Source organism: Copadichromis virginalis, unplaced genomic scaffold (assembly GCF_057382275.1).
Source record: "Copadichromis virginalis isolate Kocher_CV1m ecotype Utaka unplaced genomic scaffold, C_Virginalis_male_GT1.1 unmapped_scaffold_4, whole genome shotgun sequence".
In the NCBI taxonomy this organism is placed as follows: Eukaryota; Metazoa; Chordata; class Actinopteri; order Cichliformes; family Cichlidae; genus Copadichromis; species Copadichromis virginalis.
The window spans coordinates 327,944-333,965 of NW_028188592.1; positions in this window are offsets into that span (position 1 = coordinate 327,944).

A 6,022-nucleotide genomic window follows, 5' to 3' on the forward strand; every position below is an offset into this window, starting at 1 on the left:
CCCCCCTTCCCCCTGCAGTTACCCTGTACCACATGTCTAGCATGGACCTTGACTTCCAGCAGGCCCCGTGGACCCACATTACCCCCCCCCCCCTGCAGTTACCCTGTGCCACATATCTAGCATGGACCTGGACCTCCAGCAGGCCCTGGGGACCCACATACTCCCCTGCTCTACTCCCCCACTAGCTTTCCTTTCTTGCAGTTACGCTCCAGCGCATATCCAGCATGGACCTTGACCTCCAGCAGGCCCCGTGAACCCACATTACCCCCCCCCCCCCCCCCTCCTGCAGTTAACCCTGTACCACGTATCTAGCATGGACCTGGACCTCCAGCAGGCCCCGGGGACCAACATACTCCTCTGCTCTACTCCCCCACTAGCTTTCCTTCTCCCGCAGTTACCCTCCACCACAAATCCAGCATGGCCCTTGCCCTCCAGCAGGCCCCGAGGACCCACATACTCCTCCGCTCTAATCCCCCATGAGCTTTCCTTCTCCTGCAGTTACCCTCCACCGCATATCCAGCATGGCCCTTGACCTCCAGCATGCCCTGGGGACCCACATACTCCTCTGCTCTACTCCCCCACTAGCTTTCCTTCTCCCGCAGTTACCCTCCACCACAAATCCAGCATGGCCCTTGCCCTCCAGCAGGCCCCGAGGACCCACATACTCCTCCGCTCTAATCCCCCATGAGCTTTCCTTCTCCTGCAGTTACCCTCCACCGCATATCCAGCATGGCCCTTGACCTCCAGCATGCCCCGGGGACGCACATCCTCCCCTGCTCTAGTCCCCCACTAGCTTACCTTTCTTGTAGTTACGCTCCAGCGCATATCCAGCATGGACCTTGACCTCCAGCAGGCCCCGGGGACGCACATCCTCCCCTGCTCTAATCCCCCACTAGCTTTCCTTCTCCTGCAGTTACCCTCCACCGCATATCCAGCATGGACCTTGACCTCCAGCATTCCCCGTGGACCCACACTTAAGCCCCCTCCCACTGACAAAGCAAAACACCACTGGCAAAATCCTCGTGCCCCTGGTACTCCAGAATGTAAATTCAAACATGCCCCTGGTACACTGCGCAGAAACACTTTGCCACACACACGCACGCACTGCTTGTGCCTATGGTACGACAACTTTTCTCGTACCTATGGTACGACAACTTTTCTCGTGCCTATGGTACAACAATTTTTCTCGTGCCTATGGTACAACAACTTTTTGCCGTGCCCCTGGTACACCGCTCAGTAGCACTTTGCCACACAAACTCTCCTCGTGCCTATGGTACGACAACTTTTCTCGTGCCTATGGTACAACAACTTTCCTCCGTGCCCCTGGTACGACAGCTTTTCTCGTGCCTATGGTACAACAACTTTTCTCGTGCCTATGGTACAACAACTTTTTGCCGTGCCCCTGGTACACCGCTCAGTAGCACTTTGCCACACAAACTCTCCTCGTGCCTATGGTACGACAACTTTTCTCGTGCCTATGGTACAACAACTTTTCTCGTGCCTATGGTACAACAACTTTTCGCCGTGCCCCTGGTACACCGCTCAGTAGCACTTTGCCACACACACACTCCTCGTACCTATGGTACGACAACTTTTCTCGTGCCTATGGTACGACAACTTTTCTCGTGCCTATGGTACAACAACTTTTCGCCGTGCCCCTGGTACACCGCTCAGTAGCACTTTGCCACACAAACTCTCCTCGTACCTATGGTACGACAACTTTTCTCGTGCCTATGGTACAACAACTTTCCTCCGTGCCCCTGGTACGACAGCTTTTCTCGTGCCTATGGTACAACAACTTTTCTCGTGCCTATGGTACAACAACTTTTCGCCGTGCCCCTGGTACACCGCTCAGTAGCACTTTGCCACACACACACTCCTCGTACCTATGGTACGACAACTTTTCTCGTGCCTATGGTACGACAACTTTTCTCGTGCCTATGGTACAACAACTTTTCGCCGTGCCCCTGGTACACCGCTCAGTAGCACTTTGCCACACAAACTCTCCTCGTACCTATGGTACGACAACTTTTCTCGTGCCTATGGTACAACAACTTTCCTCCGTGCCCCTGGTACGACAGCTTTTCTCGTGCCTATGGTACAACAACTTTTCTCGTGCCTATGGTACAACAACTTTTCGCCGTGCCCCTGGTACACCGCTCAGTAGCACTTTGCCACACACACACTCCTCGTACCTATGGTACGACAACTTTTCTCGTGCCTATGGTACGACAACTTTTCTCGTGCCTATGGTACAACAACTTTTCGCCGTGCCCCTGGTACACCGCTCAGTAGCACTTTGCCACACAAACTCTCCTCGTGCCTATGGTACGACAACTTTTCTCGTGCCTATGGTACAACAACTTTCCTCCGTGCCCCTGGTACGACAGCTTTTCTCGTGCCTATGGTACAACAACTTTTCTCGTGCCTATGGTACAACAACTTTTCGCCGTGCCCCTGGTACACCGCTCAGTAGCACTTTGCCACACACACACTCCTCGTACCTATGGTACGACAACTTTTCTCGTGCCTATGGTACGACAACTTTTCTCGTGCCTATGGTACAACAACTTTTCGCCGTGCCCCTGGTACACCGCTCAGTAGCACTTTGCCACACAAACTCTCCTCGTGCCTATGGTACGACAACTTTTCTCGTGCCTATGGTACAACAACTTTCCTCCGTGCCCCTGGTATGACAGCTTTTCTCGTGCCTATGGTACAACAACTTTTCTCGTGCCTATGGTACAACAACTTTTCGCCGTGCCCCTGGTACACCGCTCAGTAGCACTTTGCCACACACACACAACACTCGTGCCTATGGTACGACAACTTTTCTCGTGCCTATGGTACGACAACTTTTCTCGTGCCTATGGTACAACAACCTTTCCCCGTGCCCCTGGTACACTGCGCAGAAACTCTTTGCCACACACACACACCACTCGTGCCTATGGTACGACAACAGGCCCCGGGGACCTACATCGCACCTTGCTCTTGCCTCCCTTACAGCTGAAAAAGGTCCATGCCTGTGCCCTGGCCCTGCTGAAATTCCCTCTCCATTTAGCCGAGGCAGTGAGTCGGCCTCCTGTCTCCCTTTACGGTCGAAAAAGATGTGCTCCTGGGCGCGCTGGCCCTGCTGCTACTCACATCGGGCATGGACCTGGACCTCCAGCAGGCCCCGGGGACCTACATCGCACATTGCTCTTCCCTCCCTTGCAGCTGAAAAAGGTCCATGCCTGTGCCCTGGCCCTGCTGAAATTCCCTCTCCATTTAGCCGAGGCAGTGAGTCGGCCTCCTGTCTCCCTTTACGGTCGAAAAAGATGTGCTCCTGGGCGCGCTGGCCCTGCTGCTACTCACATCGGGCATGGACCTGGACCTCCAGCAGGCCCCGGGGACCTACATCGCACCTTGCTCTTGCCTCCCTTACAGCTGAAAAAGGTCCATGCCTGTGCCCTGGCCCTGCTGAAATTCCCTCTCCATTTAGCCGAGGCAGTGAGTCGGCCTCCTGTCTCCCTTTACGGTCGAAAAAGATGTGCTCCTGGGCGCGCTGGCCCTGCTGCTACTCACATCGGGCATGGACCTGGACCTCCAGCAGGCCCCGGGGACCTACATCGCACCTTGCTCTTGCCTCCCTTACAGCTGAAAAAGGTCCATGCCTGTGCCCTGGCCCTGCTGAAATTCCCTCTCCATTTAGCCGAGGCAGTGAGTCGGCCTCCTGTCTCCCTTTACGGTCGAAAAAGATGTGCTCCTGGGCGCGCTGGCCCTGCTGCTACTCACATCGGGCATGGACCTGGACCTCCAGCAGGCCCCGGGGACCTACATCGCACATTGCTCTTCCCTCCCTTGCAGCTGAAAAAGGTCCATGCCTGTGCCCTGGCCCTGCTGAAATTCCCTCTCCATTTAGCCGAGGCAGTGAGTCGGCCTCCTGTCTCCCTTTACGGTCGAAAAAGATGTGCTCCTGGGCGCGCTGGCCCTGCTGCTACTCACATCGGGCATGGACCTGGACCTCCAGCAGGCCCCGGGGACCTACATCGCACATTGCTCTTCCCTCCCTTGCAGCTGAAAAAGGTCCATGCCTGTGCCCTGGCCCTGCTGAAATTCCCTCTCCATTTAGCCGAGGCAGTGAGTCGGCCTCCTGTCTCCCTTTACGGTCGAAAAAGATGTGCTCCTGGGCGCGCTGGCCCTGCTGCTACTCACATCGGGCATGGACCTGGACCTCCAGCAGGCCCCGGGGACCTACATCGCACATTGCTCTTCCCTCCCTTGCAGCTGAAAAAGGTCCATGCCTGTGCCCTGGCCCTGCTGAAATTCCCTCTCCATTTAGCCGAGGCAGTGAGTCGGCCTCCTGTCTCCCTTTACGGTCGAAAAAGATGTGCTCCTGGGCGCGCTGGCCCTGCTGCTACTCACATCGGGCATGGACCTGGACCTCCAGCAGGCCCCGGGGACCTACATCGCACATTGCTCTTCCCTCCCTTGCAGCTGAAAAAGGTCCATGCCTGTGCCCTGGCCCTGCTGAAATTCCCTCTCCATTTAGCCGAGGCAGTGAGTCGGCCTCCTGTCTCCCTTTACGGTCGAAAAAGATGTGCTCCTGGGCGCGCTGGCCCTGCTGCTACTCACATCGGGCATGGACCTGGACCTCCAGCAGGCCCCGGGGACCTACATCGCACATTGCTCTTCCCTCCCTTGCAGCTGAAAAAGGTCCATGCCTGTGCCCTGGCCCTGCTGAAATTCCCTCTCCATTTAGCCGAGGCAGTGAGTCGGCCTCCTGTCTCCCTTTACGGTCGAAAAAGATGTGCTCCTGGGCGCGCTGGCCCTGCTGCTACTCACATCGGGCATGGACCTGGACCTCCAGCAGGCCCCGGGGACCAACATACTCCTCTGCTCTACTCCCCCACTAGCTTTCCTTCTCCCGCAGTTACCCTCCACCACAAATCCAGCATGGCCCTTGCCCTCCAGCAGGCCCCGAGGACGCACATCCTCCTCCGCTCTAATCCCCCATGAGCTTTCCTTCTCCTGCAGTTACCCTCCACCGCATATCCAGCATGGACCTTGACCTCCAGCATTCCCCGTGGACCCACACTTAAGCCCCCTCCCACTGACAAAGCAAAACACCACTGGCAAAATCCTCGTGCCCCTGGTACTCCAGAATGTAAATTCAAACATGCCCCTGGTACACTGCGCAGAAACACTTTGCCACACACATGCACACACTGCTTGTGCCTATGCTACGATAACTTTTCTCGTGCCTATGGTACGACAACTTTTCTCCGTGCCCCTGGTACACCGCTCAGAAACACTTTGCCACACACACACTCCTCGTGCCTATGGTACGACAACTTTTCTCCGTGCCCCTGGTACACCGCTCAGAAACACTAAGCCACACACACACACACTCCTCGTGCCTATGGTACGACACATTTTCTCGTGCCCCTGGTACACCGCTCAGAAACACTTTGCCACACACACACACACACTCCTCGTGCCTATGGTACGACAACTTTTCTCGTGCCTATGGTACGACGACTTTTCTCCGTGCCCCTGGTACACTGCGCAGAAAAACCTTGCCACACACAGACACACACACTGCTCGTGCCTATGGTACGACACATTTTCTTCGTGCCCCTGGTACACCGCTCAGAAACACTTTGCCACACACACACTCCTCGTGCCTATGGTAGGACAACTTTTCTCCGTGCCCCTGGTACACGGCCCACACTCGGCCACGCTTGCTTGTCCACACACTCCCCGCGCACTGCCCCTGGTACTCCAGCAGAGTAGACGCCCGCTGTTGTGGCTGTGGCGGGCCCACGTGCCGATGGTACTCCACGCCAGAGCGGGGAGAGATGGAGCGGCTGGGGCCCGACGCCCCGGGGCCAGCAGTCGACCGGCTGGTCGACAAAAGCTTGGATCGAGGGCTGACTTTCAATAGATCGCAGCGATTAGCTGCTCTGCTACGCACAAGACCCTGACCCAGAATCAGGTCGTTTACAAGTTATTTAGCACCAGGTTCTCCACAAACATGAGT